Raw genomic sequence first — 21,394 nt, forward strand, 5'->3', positions numbered from 1 at the left:
AAGCCCACCATCTAGCAAACGCCCACCCCCCACTTTGGGCCAAAAGTTGTGCACAGGGGTAACTACCTAGCAAACGCCCACCCTGATTTTTTCAAAGAGACTATAGGCTCACTTTCACCAGGATTTGTGCAGACTGTTCTAAAAGTCATCTTTTTCCCCTTCTTTACCTTTTCGTGTTTCTTTCCTTTTTTCTTATTCTTTGTCCCCTCTCCTCACTCCCACCCATCGTTCATGTTTTTTCGAGTTTCTCTTCTCTTTTTTTTCCTAAGTTTGTGGGTTTTTCTTTCTCAGAAAGATTGGGCCTTTTGAAAACAAAATCCAAGTTCAGTTAACGTTTCATTTCCAAAGACGATCGTGTAATTTCTTCCCTGTACAGAAAGAAAGGGCTTCATTGGTGTTGACATTTCGACATTTCATCAAGTTTCTTTTTCCCGGAATTGTGTTGTTATTGTTTGTCCTTGCAAAGGTCTGGCGATTTTCTTTTTACTCATAAATTTATATGAATGACTATGCTCGTGTTGTTTTCAGAAGAGCCAGTCCTTCTCTCTCTCTCTCTCTCTCTCTCTCTCTCTCTCTCTCTCTCTCTCTCTCTCTCTCTCTCTCTCTCTCTCTCTCTCTCTCTCTCTCTCTCTCTCTCTCTCTCTCTCTCTCTCTCTCTCTCTCTCTCTCTCTCTCATGGTTGGCCTTCTTTGCCTCAAAGTCCTTTTTTTTCTTTCTTTTTTCCTTCACTTCTACTCACACGACCTAACTTACATGCTTTCTGGGTTTGTATTCACTCAATTACACGGTTGAGCACAAAACTTACTTTGTGCAAAGGGGTCTATCCCTAGCAAACGCCCACCCCCCAATTTTGCCCTAAATCTGTGCACAGGGGGAGTGGGCTTATGCTAGGGATTTTACGGTACTTGTAAAGGGTTGGTTATTAATTTGCCAAGACATTTTCATCAAATTCATCAAGACATTCCCAAGCACGAGGCTCACAAACTGATTCAAAGACTGAAAAAGCCAGCGAAACGAAACTACCCAATTGTGAACTGTACAATTCAGAACTGTACTTGGAAAGGTACTCGCCTCGACAAACACCTTATTTCCAAGGAACATAAATTTGAGAAGGCCCATGCAAAGATTTGCAAAACAGATTCGCTCAGCACAGACAGTGCCAGAGTCTGTACATGGACAGAACATGCATTCTGCTAAATCATTAGCAGAAGACTTCCTTGAATGGTTTCAATCTATTGAAGGTGGGAACTATATTCCAGACTTTCGATCAGAAAGCAAAAAAGAAGGGCAAAGCCCATACGACTCACATGCTTACATAGCAATGACATCATACACTAAGAACTGCTTTACACATTTTTCCTACCAAAATACATGTGACCTTGACCCAAGGTCAAGGTCATCCAAGGTCATGCAACACAAAGCTGTTAATTCAAGACATAGGAAGTACAATGGTGCTTATTGGCTCTTTCTACCATGAGATATGGTCACTTTTAGTGGTTCACTACCTTATTTTGGTCACATTTCATAAGGGTCAAAGTGACCTTGACCTTGATCATATGTGACCAAATGTGTCTCATGATGAAAGCATAACATGTGCCCCACATAATTTTTAAGTTTGAAACAGTTATCTTCCATAGTTCAGGGTCAAGGTCACTTCAAAATATGTATACAATCCAACTTTGAAGAGCTCCTGTGACCTTGACCTTGAAGCAAGGTAAACCAAACTGGTATCAAAAGATGGGGCTTACTTTGCCCTATATATCATATATAGGTGAGGTATTGAATCTCAAAAACTTCAGAGAAAATGTGAAAAATGTGAAAAATAGCTGTTTTTTAGGCAACATTTATGGCCCCTGCGACCTTGACCTTGAAGCAAGGTCAAGATGCTATGTATGTTTTTGGGGGCCTTGTCATCATACACCATCTTGCCAAATTTGGTACTGATAGACTGAATAGCGTCCAAGAAATATCCAACGTTAAAGTTTTCCGGACGGACGTCCGGACGGACGGACGGACGGACGGACGACTCGGGTGAGTACATAGACTCACTTTTGCTTCGCATGTGAGTCAAAAAGCACAGAAAAGCAAACAAAACAAAAAGTACAAGGGTATGGTTGAGACAGTGCTCAAGACGTGTTTGGGAAGTGGGGGTTTGAGCTTCAGCGGGGACAGCTGCTTCCTGTTCACACTGACATTCCTCCAGCCCCTGAGGAGTTAATGAACATCATCAGATGTGGTTGCACTACTGACTGTTCCTCACAACGCTGTAGTTGCCGGAAGGTCGGCCTTAGCTGCACAACTGCCTGTGGACAGTGCCGTGGAATAAGTTGCCTCAATTCGATGCTTCCCATGGATGAAGAGGAGGAGGAGACTAATATTTGAGGTAGGAGTCACTAGGACTGTAGAAATAGAGTCAGATAGGTATCTAGGTTGAATTATGCATCATGTAAGGGATTTTCTTTGTTATGATGCTTTTCGTCATCAGGTATGATCACCGTTACAGTGCTTCATTTTGCCGGGGCGCCCGCGCCATTCACGCGTCATTTTTCAAAATGACGCACGGCTCTGCCGTGCTATGCGCCCGTCGGGCGCACATTTAAAAACTTTTGTTTTCTTCTTCATTTACGTCGCTGATTTCTCTACGCTACCGATCGGAGGTCGCCGACTTGAGATTAAACAAGTGAGTCACTGAATCACAAGTGTGTCAGTGAATTTGATTCATTGGCTTTGCAGAGAGGAACCAATCAGTAAGCGTCTTTCATTTCCGCTTGTTTTTCAAAAACTGACCTTAAGGGTATATAGGTCGCCAAACCCGTGGAAAAAAAGGTTCAACCAGCTCCCTCACACCACCACTTGCTCCAACCAGCTCCCTTCCACCACCACTTGCTCCAACCAGCTCCCTTCCACCACCACTTGCTCCAACCAGCTCCCTCCCACCACCACTTGCTCCAGACAGCTCCCTCCCACCACCACTTGCTCCACCCAGCTCCCTCCCACCACCACTTGCTCTAACCAGCTCCCTCCCACCACCACTTGCTCCAGACAGCTCCCTCCCACCACTACTTACTCCAGACAGCTCCCTCCCACCACCACTTGCTCCAGACAGCTCCCTCCCACCACCACTTGCTCCAGACAGCTCCCCCCAACACATGGACGAGGAAATGTTTAAAAATCTGCAAAGGCAACTTGGAGCAGCTGCAGATTTTGAGCAACTCCAAGATCTTTTCGCTGCTCTTGCGGTATGCAACATACTGAAAGAAAACCCAATCCAGGTCACTCCTGCATACAAAGCACAACAAAGATGAGATGGCGGAAGACCTCTACCCAAGCGATATGCCCAAGCCATGTCCGCTTCAAGTTATAGGGGATGGCAACTGTTTGCCCAGAAGTGCATCTCTCTTGGCCTATGACTCGCAGGAACATCATGTGCAGATGCGTATCCGCACTGTTGCAGAGCTGTTGGTGCATGAAGAGGCTTACTTAGACGACTTCCTGGGAAAAGGCCACAGAAAATCCAACTGGACTAAGAGGTATGCTGGGCTGTCTGATTATTACCAAGAAGAGGAGCTTACAACTGTTGATCTTCAACGAGAGAAAGAACCTAGAGCATATGATTTCTGACATGAAGTTGTTCCTGTTGCTCCACCCTAATGCACACCAAGCAGGCCAGGCCCCACGACTCAACATCTGAACATTGCAAACTCCTAGCTGTGAAGAACCATACCTCCACCAACAGGGCAACGCTGTCAAGCTGATAACGCGGTGTGTAACTTGGACATTGGCATGAGCGACACTGAACTCATTTCGGATTCCTATGAGGGTGGTTGGTTATTATTATCTATTGTCTCCTCAGCAAATAATGCCATTTGAGACCGATGCAAGATTTTGGGGAAAACTACACAGTCATGTTTGACCCCACTTTTAGCAAAGACAAACACAATTTACTCACTTTCATCTATGGACACTTCTAGGAATTGCAGATGGTCGGACAGTGACATGAGGTTGAAACTATCTCAGACAAGGTTGATCTGCCAAACCGGCAAGGGTACAAGAGGGATCAGTAGCCGTCATCTGCAGAAAATAAATCTCAGAAGTAAAGGTGCTAGTCTTAACTTTAATGAGAACACTTAAGCATCATACACACAGAAATTAGAAATAGTAATACAGTGGAACCACTCAATTACGACTTTGGTAAAAACATGAAAATAAGATGTTAAAGGGAGGGGGGGGGGGGGTGGTCTTAAAATGGTGGAAGAACTGTTGAAGTGACCAAGATCAGGATATTTACCAAAGATAACATTGTACAGCATGGTTTGGCGAAAGAAGCTGAATACCAGCTAGAGAAGATGAGCAGGGGTGGGACTCTCTTGTGATGAAAAACGAGGAAATCCCTTTTTTCTAGGGGGGTTTGGGGGCATGCTCCCCCGAATTTTTTTAAATGGTACATCAAAATCTTTGCATTCCGAGACTAAAATTCAACTCATTTGGATCAGGTAAAAAAGACATTCTCCTCAAAGTCAAAGTCCCACCCCTGATGAATCAATGTTTAAAATGTGTTAAAATCACTTTGAAGGAACTGTTTACTATCAATTTGCAATTTGACTCATGAACTTGGTTGCTGTGTACTAGCTGTTGTGTTTCAAACAATCATACACGTACCGTTGCAGTTTACTGTCGGTGTCATATCAAGTTCAACACACACACACCCACACCTTAAAGCAGAACAACTAAAAATTAAGAATGGTGTAATGCTCGCTCCTCGCTGAGTGAAGCACATTTTGACATTGTGGTCTGTTAATAAACCAGTAAAATCCGAATGGTCCCTACTCAACGGAAAGCAGTGGGGCGGTGGTGGGGTCTAAAAACAAATCGGACCCGCTATCACTTTCTCTCTCTAGCTCTTAAAAAATGCATCATAACTCCCTTATTTTTAATAATAACAAGAGGCGAAGCCTTCAAGGCTCACGTAAGAAATAGACAAACAGTAACACAAACTCAATCACTCCGTCACACATACACACCCACACACACAGTAAGCTTAGGTGACACTGTGCAAGAAAGAGAGACACTAGATCTAGATCTGTCTGTCTGCATGTAGCCTACTTACAGGGACACGACTGCCAAATAGTCTCGGCCCGCTCAAAATAACAATGACCGAGACCACACACACCACGCGAGAGAGAAAGACTACAGGGAGGCATGCCGTCATGATGCATTAATTGACGTCAAACACTTTTGACCGTGACGTAATCTTATGCGAGCTTTATCCATAGTCTTGGATAACCACTCACACATAGACTCGGAAATGTTAAAGTTTCTACCACAGACATACACACGCACAAACACACACACACACGCACACACACACGCACAAACGCACAGACAGACAAAGTTACGATCGCATAGGCTACACTTCGTGAGCCAATAATAATGCAAACTTGTATAGCGCTATTCTAGAAAAATGTCTACTCTTAGCGCTTTACAATACATACATCGACCAAGCATACTATACACGCACAGGCAAAGAAACCGACCAAACATAACCAACAAACTATACATGCACAGGCAAAGAAAACGACCAAACATACAATACACACACAGGCAAAGGTAACGACCAAACATAAGCAAACATACTATGACCAAACATAACCAACATACTATACTTCAACGACTTAAAAGTTGGTATAAAGTGAGACAATGTTGTGAAAAGATTGGCATAAAACAAATATTACAAATACATGCTTCAGTTTGATGTCGGGTGGTGGGGTCTAAAGACAAATCGACATACTTTCAGAAGTGGATTCACAGCGCGCGGCGCGTTGACATTGTACAACGCACGGCGCTCCGATTTACAACGCACGGCGCTACGATTCACGACGTGCGATGCATTCTGCTGTTACATTTCTTTCACGATCGCAAAGTTTACAACAGCTACATCTATCTGATCTATCTATCTATCTATACATATAATAAAAGAGAGTGTCTGTCTGTGTGTCTGTCTGTCTGTCTGTGGTCGCCATACCTCTGAGATGGCAAGAGGCAGGAACAAGATAGTGTGCACGTACACTCCCTAGGTGCCGCAGATGTGCACCTGGGTTTTAGTTTCTTGATTCATTGTTTCCTTTCTCAGATTATGGACCTCCCATTTATTGAATACAGCCTATATGGTGCAAGACCAGTTCAGTGCCTACTGTTCACCTGTAGCAAGCACATCATGCCAGTGATATTAGAGACTCGCTGTTGCTCCTATGAGGGGAAGAAATGAAGAATGAAAAATTAACTGGACAGTTCCGGAAATTTCTAGAAGGTAAGGGAGATAACTCTTTTTTGTCTGTGGTCGCCATACCTCTGAGATGGCAAGAGGCAGGAACAAGATAGTGTGCACGTACACTCCCTAGGTGCCGCAGATGTGCACCTGGGTTTTAGTTTCTTGATTCATTGTTTCCTTTCTCAGATTATGGACCTCCCATTTATTGAATACAGCCTATATGGTGCAAGACCAGTTCAGTGCCTACTGTTCACCTGTAGCAAGCACATCATGCCAGTGATATTAGAGACTCGCTATTGCTCCTATGAGGGGAAGAAATGAAGAAAGAAAAATTAACTGGACAGTTCCGGAAATTTCTAGAAGGTAAGGGAGATAACTCTTTTTTTGTATCCAAACAAAGGAGGTAAAGCTAATGATAATGGGATAGCGAGCGTCTTAAATTGCTACAGGACTCCGCTTACTCCCGGGCGAAGCCGGGCTTAACTGCTAGTTTGCGAAATAAAACTGTCAATAAAGAAAAACAGAGCTCCATTATCTCTCTCTTTTAACTGAATTCACCATATCTGCGCTGATGTAAAAACGTGTCTAAGTCCCGGCCTTGAATCCTTGGCAGTCATATCACTACATGTCGTTGCAATGGCTTCTACTCATATATTATATGGAAAGGAGCTGAGTTTTTAAACTGGGATGACGTTTTTAAACAAGTATCCGAGTACAGTGCAGGGGTGGGCACCTGTCGCATTGTCGCATTTTTTTGCGACAAGGGAAGCCGATTTTGCGATAGGCGAAATTGCGACAAGTTGCGACAGAGTGCTCTTTTTAAATTTGCTATGTGTTTTTTTCCCCAGATCTATTTTAGCTGATTCCAAGGCTGATCAATCGGTGGTGTGTAGCCTGACCATATCGAGCACTCTTTGGCACTCTTCTGTTCTGAAGTCTGGAAAAGTCGTATCGCGTCTTTTTCAAAGATGGAAGCGAGGGAAAACGAAGAAAGCGCCCGAAGCGCAAGGAAAACGCTGGACATTCGTTCATTTTTCAAAAGGTACGGCTTTCATAATGTGTTGTTAGCCGTTGTACTTCAATCTAAAATGCAAAGTACCAATGCAGATCTGCCCGGTGATCACGCTTGGTGTGGCTTTCTTCTAGCATCTTCACTGCTTCTTCTTCTTTCACTTTCATTTCAATTTGATGTAGGCGCCTGGCAGACAACTTGTTGAAGGTCGACTGACCGACATTGAATCATTGTGATAGATCTGTTCTTTGTTGTGCAGAATCTGTTTTTCGTTCTGAGTTAATTCCGGTTGCCGCTCGTGTTGGAATGACTGGAGGAGGAGCAGGGTGGGGGTGGGGTGAAGCCAGAAGGGGAATCCCAAAACAACGTAAAATCTGCACCTGCCGTTATAGGGAGACAGGTAGGGAAGTTGATAACAAAAGGCACTGAATAAACTTAAAGCGGAAAGAGCCGGGGAGGGGGGGGGCTAATAGAAAAAGATTCACAGGGATTGGCAACGAAATGATGCAATTGGGAGATTCTCAAAACGATGGGCCACCTCTTCCGTGTCTCGTTACAACTGCAACAAGGCTTTTGCAATCAAATTTATTGCAGAAATACTACTTCTGCTACTGAATTTATTGCAGGAATGCTAACTTCAGTTACAAGTGCATCTCCCTTGTGAAAAGTTAACACGAAAGTATGCAACAAAGAGTCATTATTATGTTCTTTACAGGACACCAAGTTGTGACATGCATTTGTGGACACCTTTTCATGGTTTCAACAACATTACCATGGACTTTTGAAGTTTTAAATTGTGCACAAAATTTAATAACCTGTTATGGATTAAAAAATCAAGAATCTAGAAACCAAACCAGCTTTGGTATGCAATTACATGCTTGATTATTGTCATATTTTCATGTCACACATTTGGCCCATCGTTCTGAGAATCACCCATTTATAGATGATGATCACAGATAGCCAACGAAAGCCAATGTGTCGGCACGTCATAGAAGTGCATTTGTATTGTGCAGGCCTTCTAGTTCCAAGGAAAAGTCACCGGCGTTGGACAGTACTAGTTGTGCACCCTCCCAGCCCCTTTCAAAGTCCAAGCAAACCAGTTCAGGAGCATGTGGACCCACTCCTTCAAAGTCGAGGCCTTCCAGTTCCAAGGAAAAGTCACCGGCGTTGGACAGTACTAGTTGTGCACCCTCCCAGCCCCTTTCAAAGTCCAAGCAAACCAGTTCAGGAGCATGTGGACCCACTCCTTCAAAGTCGAGGCCTTCCAGTTCCAAGGAAAAGTCACCGGCGTTGAACAGTACTAGTTGTGCACCCTCCCAGCCCCCTCCAAAGGCCAAGCAAACCAGTTTCAAGAGAAGCCTGGCCCCTGGTTCATGTGGACCCATTCCTTCAAAGAAAAGCAAAACGTCTGCAACTTGCACATCTCAATCAGCAAAAAGCAAGTTTAAGCAAGAATGGAGGGAAAAGTTCTTGGTCGAGTACGACTGCACAAAAAACATTATGATATGCATGGTCTGTAGGTTTCAGTTCAGCCAAATCAAAGTTGACAACCTGAAGAAACACACACAGAGAAAACATTCTGATCTGAAAATAATTAGCGAGCAGAAAAAAAAGCAAATCGTGACTAAATTTTGCAATGAACAGGCAGAGCTGCAAGCAAAAATGGATACGTTCCTGGGGCCACAGGAGCAAGCTTCGCAAGCTTCTTATAAACTAGCACTTTTTCTGGCACAGGAAAAGATGCCCCTTAGCTATTCTGAGAAGATCGTTTATTTCGCTGCGGCTGCAGATCCCACTTCAGCGGTATTCCCACTTATGGCAGATAGCAGAAGGACAGTGACGAGGAGGCTGGAAGATCTCCACGAGGTTCTCGACTCTGAACTGCAATCACAGATTGGTTCTGCCCCATTTTGGGGGTACCTTATTGATGAGACTACAGATAAGGCAACGAAAGAGCAAATGGCGGTCTTTGTCCGTTTTATAGACCCAGAGACAGAGTCAGTAACAGTGAAATTTTTGAGCTGTGAGGAAATCAAGGGCAGGCCTGACGCCAAGAACATATTTTCCCAACTTAGCAAGGTGTTTGAAACAAAGGAGATGCCTATGGAGAAGCTGGTCTCCCACACAACAGACAATGCAGCCGTAGTTAGCAGCGCCCTGAACGGCGTTGCTGGACTGGCACAAAGGAAATGGAATGACAAATTGTGTCTTCAGCGCTGTGTGACCCATACAGAGGTGTTGGTGGCCAAAGATGGCCAGAAGTGCATACCTGCCTCTGTTGAAAAAACAATTAAAAACGCCTTGGACCATTTCAAATACAGCGCAGCAAAACAGCACGTGTTTGAAGAAATCGCTTTATTGAACGGGGAACGATATCGTCGCCTGGTCACATACCATAAGATAAGGTGGCTCTCTTTGCAGGTCTGCGTGGAGAGGCTTTGCCAGATTATGACTTCACTTGCTCAGTACTTTGAAACGCAGTCCACAAACAAAAAAATCAAAAAGAAGGACAGGGACTGCTGTCTGAGTCTCTACAACCAGGTGTCGGACAGGAAGTTTCTTCTGTACCTGTTTTTCCTGAAAGGAGAGCTCACTGACCTGTCAGAAATCAACATTGAACTCCAGAAAAGAAACCAGGTGCTGTACTGCACATACAAGAGGATTTTCAACTTCATCAAAACGTTCCTCGTTCAAGTTGTGCACAATAACACTCTCAAGCCAACAGAACTGCTGGTCCACGAGAACGTCTTGACACTGGATGAGCTGACAGTGGAAGGAGGGGAAGAAGTGTTGTTTGGCTGCCAGGAGTTCAGAGATTACTGGAAAGAGTGTGTTGAGAACGGAATGGCTAATGCAGACCTGAGAGCTGTGGCTAACAAATGCCTTCTGTACAAAGTCACAATCGGACGTCGGTTTGTGGAAAGGTTTCCTGAGGCAGATTTTGTCTTGGACAATTGTGCATTTCTAGATCCACTTCGGCGCAGACAGAAATACGTAGAAGGACTCGAGAAGGCAATAGACAGGTTCGTCATGCCTTACCAAGGCATCCAGAAGGAGACTGTAAGAAAGCAGTACGAACTGTATGTTCTGGAGGATGACTTGGACTTACAGTTCGCTGGCCAGTGTCAACAGGACTCGGTGAAATTCCATTGTCAGCTCTACAAGGATCGCCGCTTCTCACAGTTTGGGAAACTGTTTATGTTGTTTGACACGATCTGCCCTGATGTTTGCAAAGTCGAGAGAGCCTTTAGCAATATTAATTATGCAAAGAACGTCTACAGAACGCAACTCACACAGGACCATCTGAACGCCCTCGTAGCCTGCTCATTGGACGACAGGGACATCTACACATTCCCCTTCCCCAAGCACCAGTAAGCCTAAGGTAAGCCTAGCCACTGTAAGAATTTTGTGTCACTGCATGACATTACCCGATATGAGTCGGGTGTGAAACGAAATGAGTATTTTTTTGGCAGACAATTCTTTGAAGAAACAAACAGACTGTGTGCCAAGTAGTTTCAAGAAAACAAGCCTCAATGTTTGATATTGACAATAATCACATTGTGACCACAACAAACTCACAGCAGTAAACTAAAAACATTTGTGGTGCTTTCAGCTGCTTGTTGTTGGTTGCAGAATATCTGTAATACTTGCTTGGTTCAAATGTGCCAAATTAAGAAAAAGAAATGACAGGGCCATCTGTTAGTACATGTATACATGTCATTGCCTGTATCTCAGAAGTGAGTCCAGAGACTTGTACGCTTTTTTCTCAGGCACAGTTTGACATTGTAAAACTAAAAGATAAATGCCCATGGTCCTTAGAAAATATAGCCTTAATACATGGATCTTAAAATTAAGGTTATCCCAGATGAGATGTTTTTGCTGTTTTAGTGTTTTGGTTAGCGTTCAGGTGTTTGAACAGTAAATCGGCTGAGGCCTTTCGATCTACAACAGTGGGTACCAACAGGTGTATGCCCAAGTGTATTGACTGGTATGTTAAGTGTATGTTAAGGGGCAAACAGGCGATTTTCCACAAAAATCAGTGACAAAATCTGCTGCCAGAAACTGGCAATTATCACCCTCAGAATGCACCAGATTGTACCATTTGCTTCCTTTTTTTCAAAAATTTTCCGGGGGGGCATGCCCCCGGACCCCCCTAGCAAACTAGGCGCTTCGCGCCAAGTCGACGGCGCGAAGCGCCAAGTTCTGCTACAAACAATATTACTTTTGCTACAAGCAAAGATATTGTGCCCACCCCTGCAGTGCCGCGGAACTGTTAATCGGTGTGACACCAGTTAACACTTCAGCAGCCATTTTGGGATCGTTTTTCTCCCGGTTGATTAGAACGCGTATATTCAGTCAGCAGAAAGTGCATTTTTGTAGTCTTGCAGCCTTGAAGTTGCTTTTGAGTGTCCAAAGAAAGAGTGTAAGGTTCTTAGGATTACATCAGGCACACAAATACACGATTTTTCTTGTTTTTCTGGTTGATTTGAACGCATGCGCAGATAGTTTTTTTGAGTATCGGAAGGTATCGTTCACTGGACCACTACTTTCATAGAAAGACTACAAAGTATGACACTCAACTTCGAGTCGTCTGTGTTCTTGGAGTCGCTTCCTGCGGACAATGTTTTTGTTCAAGACGGTTTGCCTCTTCCTACAGCCTGTGTGAGGTCAAATAAATACAGTTGAATGATTGTTTTAACTGTATGTACCTTTAATTTTCAGCTGCCGGGAGTTTCAGTTCAGGTTTTTGGCATAACAACGGAATAACAGTAACCGTGAACGGAAGCGATGCAGACAATTTCAGTCGACCAAAGAAAATAATCATCGAATATCCGGTTATTGTATAACCAATGATCGCATCGGACTACTATCTCCTTGGACATATAACGATCATCATTCGCACAGGATTGACCATAGGCGGAAGGTATCGTTCACTGGACCACTACTTACATACAGGGATCGCGTTTACGCACGATTTTTGCGTATTTGACGCATTTTAAAAGTCGCTGACGCGTTTTTTTCGCCGCGCCGCGTAAGCCATACGCAAATATATTGTAACTTTTTCTTGTCTTCACGCAGCGCTTTTGCTCTGACTTAATAATCACCCGATCCTGAAACTGACTATAGGGCTCGAGAAGTGACGACACACATGAAATCTGCGCGTCAAAACTAAAGTCCGTTTCTTTTTGCATCGAAGTATCGCAAACGAACGTAACGAGGGTATTACCAGATAATGTCTTGTCGGATAATGAAACAGACATTAGCTGCTCTCCCATCTCGCGCTTCCAAAAGGCGGAAACTGTGTCTAGTCGTATTAAAGCGGGAAACAAACTCGCAAGGCCCGAAGGTTGGAGACAGCAGGGGTGTTATTCGACAGGCATGCGCGGAGTTCGACAGGAAAACTCGCCGTATTTAGGTAAGGAGTGTCTTTAAGTCTTTCGTGCGTGTTTTGTTTGTGTCTGTATGTGTTTTCGTAGTACGCAAAAATATTGGTCCGGGACGCGTTTTTTTCGTTTCGAATCGTTGCGTATGACTTACGCGTTTTTTAAAAAGCTAGTGCGATCCCTGTACATAGAAAGACTATAAGGTATGTCACTCAGCTTCGAGTCGTGCTCCACTAACTTCAGAAAAAAATATGCAAAAAATAATTGCCAATGTCAAGAATCTTTGTAACTTTACAAATGCCGTGATAAATGAATGTTCTAACTATCTGTACCTTTTATATTTAGCTGCCTGTCCGCTGCATGTTTTTAAACCGTATTTTGTGCGACCAAACGTGTCTGTCAACGGCATACCACTTAGATCCCATGCGAATGATGATCGTCGTATGTCCGAGGAGATAGTAGTCCGATGCGATCATTGGTTAATAACCGGATATTCGATTTATTCCGCAAACGGCTCTTCGCCAAAAACCTAAAGTGAAACTCCCGTGGGTAGCTTCCCTTTGCTGCAATATTTACATATGTTTCAGACCAATGAGCACTGGTATGCATATTCGGTGCGGGATGCATGATTTCTTACCAACTTAGCAACTACAGCCAGGTAGCAGTTCGCAAACGAACATTCGTCCAAATGATGGTTAAAAACAACCTGCAGGGGACGGCAGCTGAAAATTAAAGGTACATACAGTTAAAACAATCATTCAACTGTATTTATTTGACCTCACACAGGCTGTAGGAAGAGGCAAACCGTCTTGAACAAAAAAAAATTGTCCGCAGGAAGCGACTCCAAGAACACAGACGACTCGAAGCTGAGTGTCATACCTTTTAGTCTTTCTATGTAACAAACACTGTACAAAAGGAAGACGTGGAACTTGCGAAGAAAATGCGAAAAAGTGTTTGTGGGTTATCGTCCCTAGTCACATGCTGGCGGCGAAAACAAAATGGCGGATCGCGTAGGTACCGATCGTGTGCGAGGTGGTGGTAAATAATTGTGCTCGGCTTTTTGTTGCAAGAACGCCCGTTACAAACAGAGCTGCTTCGGGAAAACTTTCCACAAGTTCCCTACAGAAGAAAAAAGGTGGGTTGTGCAGTGATTATTTCATCAGGTTTACCTTCTTCAGAATGAGAATGCAATGGCTCGAGTCAACTCACTCAGTAGACTACAGCGTCAGCGAGTACTTACGACTGTGAGTGTGAGTCAGCAGTCAGTACAAAACAACAGTTTACACTTGATGACAAACCCGTGGGCATATTTGCCGAAACCTTTATCAAACCTTGCTTACGGGAAAACTACAGTACAAAGGTACATCACTCATCCGTTTTGCGTTCAGGCAGAGCGTTAGATTTAGACTGAAGATCTGATTTAGCTTTCTTTGTCTTTCCTTTTTGCTTAGTTTAACAATAACATTGTTGTTTTTACTGTCAAACTAGGTGCAGAATATGGATGCAATTCACAAGGCGAGAGGACTTTGAAAAGCTGCAGCCAGCTGCTGTTCAAGGTCTCAAGCTTTGTACTGATCACTTTGAGGCCAACCAGTAAAACAATCCTGCAGAGAGGATCACTTGTGTGGAATGCTGTCCCGACATTGTTTGCAGTGCCCAATCCACCACCGAAGGTTATTTATTTATTGGTTTTAGGTTTTTGCAAACCAAAGAAGCACACTATTAAATGCAGGTTGAGTAATGACAAGTTTGAGGCTGATGTAAGAATTGAAAACAACAGCATTGTTCCCATCAAATAATGCCTGTTTGCATTTAGCGCAAAAAAATGATAAGGCCAACAAAAAAAAGTTACTTATTTTGGATCGACGTCCTGATTATGATGATATGATGAACTTATTTTGCAAAAAAACAGCCCCAAATGGCAAAAAAGGTATAGGGTCGGCGTCAACAACAAAAAAGTTGTATGTTTCTGGTCACCTGACCCTACCTATGTTTTCCCGACGACCCTAGACATTTTTTTTTTTGCATTTTCAAAAATAAAAGGGGTATTCGAAAATCAATTGTTTTCCTGTTTTTCAACAAAATAGTTTAAAAGATGGTTTTAAAAAAAAAGGTTAGAAAAAAAATCTCCACCTTTAGTCATGTTAGGTCACAAAAAAGTCTGTTTAAGGTAACATAGGCCCCCCAAAAATAGCGTCGGTAGGTCGGCTTTTTAGTTTTGTATTTTAGCCATCTGAATATTTTAATTTTATTTTTTAATGCCCCCAAAAAGTCTAGGGCCGGTGGGAAAAAAATAGGGTCGGTCCGGATACCGTAAACAGATTATTTTTTGTTTTGCCTTACCAGAAACATACACTTTTTGTGTGTGGCCTAAGACCAATGCCATGAAATTGGGAGAAATGTTTCATTGTGACTGGGTGTTGGTTGTGAGTTTGTCAGTTAAAGAGCTGTGCAATTTGCAGGTTGCTAGTGGGAGGAAGGCACCATCGCAAAGGGTAGCTACAAATGAAGCCAGCACCGACCTGTCGCCTGATACACAAATTGTTCAACCAGGTAAGAGATTTTTAACCATGAAGAACACCCTGACATCAAAAAATGTTTAAACCCATCCATTACATAGTTGATAATCGCTGTATAGGGTGACGGGCGCTGGGGCGGGGTGGTAAGACGTCGGTCTATTAACTCGGAAGGTCGAGGGTTCGAATCCCGGTCGCGGCCGCCTGGTGGGTTAAGTGTGGAGATGTTTCCGATCTCCCAGGTCAACTTATGTGCAGACCTGCTAGTGACTTATCCCCCTTCATGTGTACACGCAAGCACAAGACCAAATACGCACGAAAAAGATCCTGTAATCCATGTCAGAGTTCGGTGGGTTTTAGAAACACAAAAATACCCCGCATGCTTCCTCCGAAAGCGGCGTATGGCTGCCTAAATGGCGGGGTAAAAACGGTCATACACATAAAATTCCACTTGTGCAAATAAATGAGTGCACGTGGGAGTTTCAGCCCACGAACGCAGAAGAAGAAGAAGCTGTATAGGGCGGATGCATGGATGGATGAAATTGTACCTGTAGTTCCCACACGTAAAGATGGGAAACATATCCTGTTAGAGGCATGGTTTGACAAGAAACAATTAAGTGGCTCTATTCCCATCTCCCCCCCCCCCCCCCCCTTTCCCCGTCGCGATATAAGCTTCGTGGTTGAAAACGACGTTAAACACCAAATAAAGAAAGAAAGAAAGAGGCATGGTGTGTGAGGAGTTTACCTGGTACTGTTGTCCTAATCAATCAATCAATCAATCAATATAAAGCTTATATAGCGCGTATTCCGTGGGTACAGTTCTAATGGCCTCACCCAAACAAGGTCAATTCCATCATTGTTCCACATCGAATCCATAGTTGCTAATACACTTCATTTCTGGCCTGCCTTCCTACGCTATTGTTTATTTTCATTTTGTGATTGAATTACACATGTTTTAATTTCTTCCAGGTTGTAACTTGTTATGGTTATGTTATTTTATGTGTGTTTTGTGTGTGTGTTTTCTTTTTTAGATGACATTCAGGCGATCCTGGAGGACATAGGATGTAAAGCATCAAAGTCGTCATCCTCCCCATCCCCTCGTGAAGCGGAACTTCGGCAGAAGGTCAACAAACTGAGGAGCAAGGTTTTCCGATTAGAAAAGAAAACGATGGAACCCCGTGTAAAACGAGCGAGTAAATTAGCCAAGCCTCCCAAGAAAGACTTTGTAATAGAACAGTTGTCTCATATATTATCAGGCGAGGCGAGCTATTTTGCCATTTATGCCTGTTACATATTTACCGGTTATCTGCTGCTGTGTCCATTCCTGGCAGAGACGGAACGCATGTTACCAAGGAGCCGAAGGAGAGTCGATGAGATGAGAGAATGTGATTAACAATTGCCAACTCTCTCCGTACAAAGAGGGTCCAAAATTGTATCAAAATATAGATCGTAGGGAATTCAAAATAAAAAAAAAGAGACAAAACATGTACTTCGGCTCATAGAGCCTTCTTTAATTTTTGACTCAAAAGTCCATGCTCCGAGAGTCCTTTTTTTAATTTTGAATTGCCTACCATCTATATTTTTATACATTTTCAAAAAGATTCAACAGTCACCTTCCGTTATTCTTGAACTTGGCTATCCCAGCCTTACCTCAACATTCGATATTCCTGTGATACTTTTGACGTAAAATCAATTTTTACTGTAAAACACTTCGGCAAGAGGATTGGTCCAAGCAAACAAATAATAAACTTGTAAGATTTTTCCTGATATTTCCGATCAATTGCCTATGGTTTTATTTAGCTAAAAGATTCAAACGTCACACCTATGACCCATGGCTATTTTTAAGGGGAGAGTAGCATCCCTGGTGTGTTGTTTTTGATGTACCTTTTGGTCTGTTTACAGTAACATAGGCACACAAAAAGAGGGTCGGTAGGTCGGCTTTTCTTAATTTTTTTTTTATAACCATCTTTTTAAATTATTTTGCAAAAAAACAGGAACAAAATTGATTTTTTTTCTTTTTCTTTTTCTCCAAATGCCAAAAAAAAGGTCTAGGGTTGGCGGGGAAAAAATAATAGGGTTGGTCGGGATACCGTAAACAGACTATTTTGCTTTGTTTTGCCTAAGCAATGACTAACAAACTTTCTTTAGGGTCTGACATTGTATATACTATACAACTTTTTGGGGTATTAACTAAATACATGTATACAGTTTTTGATTCCTTTTATACTTTTTCACAAATTACCCCCCCCCCCCCTTTTTTTTTTGTAGTCTGCCCTGGGGGCGGGAGGTCTCCTAATTTCGGTTTCTAGGGTCATCTTATGCTTCCCCATGAGCTGAGAACTTAATTTAAAATGGGCCACGATTTTTTTATTTGTATTTTGTAATTGTGCCTTTGTCCAGTCACATGATTTCACTTTGTACTTAAAAACTTGGCACTGTCATCATTTTATTGCTATTTATTGTTCAGTTGTTCAGTATTTATTGCTATTGGGCATCAGTTGTTCAGTTGCCCTCTTTCGAATGAGCCATGCATGCATTATGGATGTGTTTAGCGAATGGGGATACCTCAAGCAATGTAAAAAAAAGAACAATGTGAAGCAAACATATAGCACCAAATAAAATAACCGAATCAGAATGGAAACTTCTTCAGTGTATGTGTGTGTGTGTGTGTGTGTGTGTGTGTGTGTGTGTGTGTGTTTGCTGTTTTAAATACCGAAAATGTGAAAATAAAGCAAGTCACAACATGAGAAAGATCGACTGTACTAGTCATAACAAAGCAGGAGACAGTCTGGTCAGCATGCAGCAAAGGGGAATAACTCATATTTAGCCATTCTCATTTCTAAGCATGCCCAATGAGGAAGTTATCCTTCTTCCCATTGTAGTTTCTTTCTATGTAAGTAGTGGTCCAGTGAACGATACCTTCCGCCTGTGGTTTGACGTCGGGCGGTGTCGGGCAGTATTTAGTCAGACCGCTCTACACTACCGTTGCTTTTGAGTCATTTGACATTGGAAAACAAGCGTGAAGGAAAACTTGCATTTCAGAATACAAATCCAATCGACAACACTGCTCTGCCTGCCACCACAAATCACATTCAGCAGTAGAGTCTACACACACGGCATGCTCGCCATCGCAATCTCGCATTCGCAGCAAACCGACAAATGTGAGTAGTAGAAATGTTCACAGTCTAGGAACTTTTTCGTCAGTGTTGTTCATACCTCCGTTCCCGTGTGTAACGCCGCATTTGCATGCCGTCGCGACACCTTCGCCCCCTCTTTTGAACAGTGTACGGAGAATGCGTGCATGCAGCATCATGGCGTCTTTTCAGCAAAGGCCTGTAAGTTGCTGAGCGCGCGCTCATTCTGAGCATTGCTCGCGATTGGTTGAGCTGGTTCCCGCGAGAGAAGAGAGGTACACAGTGTGCTCCAACAGGCACAGGAATCAGCACGCACTGTCTTTTGCTCGGTAGATCAGCCGTTACCCCTGTTGCTTTGTGTGTCGCTCAGTCTAGGTCTCTCTCTCCTTGTAAAATAGAGTTCCAGTTCAGTTCAGTTCAGTTCAGTTCTCATCACCGTCACCATCATCATTATCATCGTCATTTGTCTTGCTCGTCGTTATTACAACGCGTGTAGTAGTGTTTGTTTCAGTTCAGTCAAGACTCAAAATGTTAATGTCCTTAAATAAACAAGGAAAATTGCCTTTCAGTTATACATTTCTCAAATCAGTGACTAGAGTATGAATATATGATGTGACTAAACTGGTTAAGAATGCGCCTAAACATGAGTAACTTACTTGAATTCTGCTTTGTGCCGCAAACGCCACTCAGTTACTGACAGGAAAATCCTCAGTGCGCGTGCGGCTACCAGAACGAAACCACTGAACATTTAAAAATGGCGGAAATAAAATAGTCTGATATGCAGAACCAACTGACCATATTTCATCATTTTCAGATTTGTGTCTCGTCTATCAATATTTCCATCTGTCTGTTCGTTTATCAACTCACTAGTGTGATACAATAACTTTGTAAGCTATTAAAGGCACAGTAAGCCTCCCGTAAACCATCACAGATACGGTCAGGCTTTTACACACAGTACAAACACCCTTTCATTTAAACACTCACTCGGATTGAGAACATCAAGGGCGGATCTGGGGGGGGGGGGGTTACACGGGTTACGTAACCCCCCCACCCCCCAAAAAAAGAGGTAATTTATTGGCACCAGATAGCTCTATTTTGCTTCTTTGGATAAAAAAATTTCCGGGGGGGCATGCCCCGGACCCCCCTAGAGGCTTCGGCGCCTTCGGCGCCGTCAACTTGTATCTTCGCAGTCATTTTGTAACCCCCCCCTCCAAAGTGAATTGATCCGCCCTTGAACATCCTAGGTGCCCTCCGTAAAGAGCGAACAATTTTCAAAGAATTTATTTTTGCGTGGTTATCTTACCCCTGAGCCATCGTGAATCCGTGTGATCCAGTTTCCCTTTTTCACAATGTAGTCGTCAGTTAGTTATTTGAATGCGACTCGATGTGAGCTTATTTACAATAGCACGTTTTTATGCACGAAACAAACGGCTGTGGTTCACAAGAACTCTAGTGATGGCTTTTGACTGTTGAGAGGAACGGCGATATGCATGATAAACCGTCGTCTGCTACGACCCTTGCGTGACCCTGCTTCCGGGCTTTTCTTTTTTCAAACTTTCACAACTTCGAATTGTACTGATCTTGTCTTGATGAAAAAAGAATTCTTTTATGATTCAAGAATGTTTGTGTAACAAGCTGTCAATTTATTATTTAGATTTTAAAAGTTAGGTCTAGCGCAAAAACGCACCACGGTCCAAAAACATTTTGATAATCATCGATTCACGGCTATCGCCAGTTTACATCGATAGAATGAGACCCGAAGGGAAGTACCTCATGTTTGACCTGAGTTCAGGATGGGTCCAAATTAAAAGTGTTCGAGACAATGCAAAATTAATTCTTTAAAAATTGCTCGCTCTTTACGTAGGGCACCTAGGATGTTCCCGTTTGGTGAGCGTTCAAATGGAAGGGTGTTTGTACTGTGTGTAAAAGCCTGACAGTATCTGTGATGGTTTACGGGAGGCTTACTGTCCGGGCGTGATTTCCGGTATCATAACAGCCGTCCAGCACCAAAACGAGGCGCCATTGTTGTAGCAGCCCAAGTCCACGAAAATAAATTCTTTGAAAATTTCTCACGCTCGACAGAAAGCAGCCAGGATGTTCCCGTTCGGTGAGCGTTCAAATGGAAGTATGCTTGTACTGTATGTAGACGCTCGGGGAGCTCTGTGATGGTTTACGGGAGGCTTACTGTGCCTTTAACAGTAGGCCTGATGTGTAAACTGAACGCTTGCCGGCACGGTCACAAACAGCAACTGTGGCATACTAATTTGGAAATTTGAACATTTGAAACTAAGAAGGATGTTCTAAGAAATGGTAATCTTTAGTCAGAACTTGATGCTAAACTGATCATTGCGTTACAATTTATCACCGATTCCGTCCGGACTATCAGGCTTTCATGGTTAGAGTTATTTGACAGCTGTATTGCTGAGAGGATATGAGAGCGTACTGTATTGTACGAACTTGAGTGAAGCTCTTACAGTTAGGTCAAGTTCGAGATCAACGGATAGAAGATGATGTTCGCCGGTCAACGAAGGATGTCAGGGACACACGACTGTATGTCCACTCGGCGTTATGACTGTGTCACAGTATTTCTGATGCAGTAGTATTGCTATTCCGACTAGCGTTTACTTTACTGCCTCCTGTTTACGAGTATTTCTTTGTTGGCATGTGTCTGATTGTTTTCGTTTTGGGGGTCAGTGCAATTAATTGCTACTTTTGTATAGCACACAGAGAGAGAGAGAGAGAGAGAGAGAGAGAGAGAGAGAGAGAGAGAGAGAGAGAGAGAGAGAGAGAGAGAGAGCGAGCGAGACAGAGAGAGAGAGAGAGACACAGAGAGAGAACTCGAACTCGAACTCGAACTCGAAAACTTTATTACCGAGGGATGATAGCATTAGGTCCATATGGTCCTTTCTTACAGCTAGTCCCTACTATAATACACACATGAAACAAAGAACACATTGAAGAATAAAAAATAAAAAATAAATCACACACAAAAAATCAAATAAAACAAAATGATGTAGGGAAAAGTATAAAAAAATAAAAATATAAAAAAATTCAAAAGTGTGCTTGTTAATGGAAGCATA

General features: G+C 43.0%; 1 long non-coding RNA gene across 1 annotated transcript in view; it reads right to left on the bottom strand.

Moving 5' to 3' along the window:
* Positions 1–18,556, bottom strand: part of LOC138973482 (uncharacterized) — a 54,763-nt gene extending 36,207 nt beyond the window's left edge. Inside the window, exons 1-2 of the long non-coding RNA XR_011458036.1 lie at positions 18,397–18,556; positions 3,950–4,071 (exon numbers count right to left, since the gene is read on the bottom strand). This is a non-coding gene — a long non-coding RNA (uncharacterized lncRNA). The remainder of the gene's footprint in view (positions 1–3,949; positions 4,072–18,396) is intronic.
* Positions 18,557–21,394: the final 2,838 nt, after the last annotated feature.

Source organism: Littorina saxatilis, linkage group LG8 (assembly GCF_037325665.1).
Source record: "Littorina saxatilis isolate snail1 linkage group LG8, US_GU_Lsax_2.0, whole genome shotgun sequence".
Taxonomy (NCBI): Eukaryota; Metazoa; Mollusca; class Gastropoda; order Littorinimorpha; family Littorinidae; genus Littorina; species Littorina saxatilis.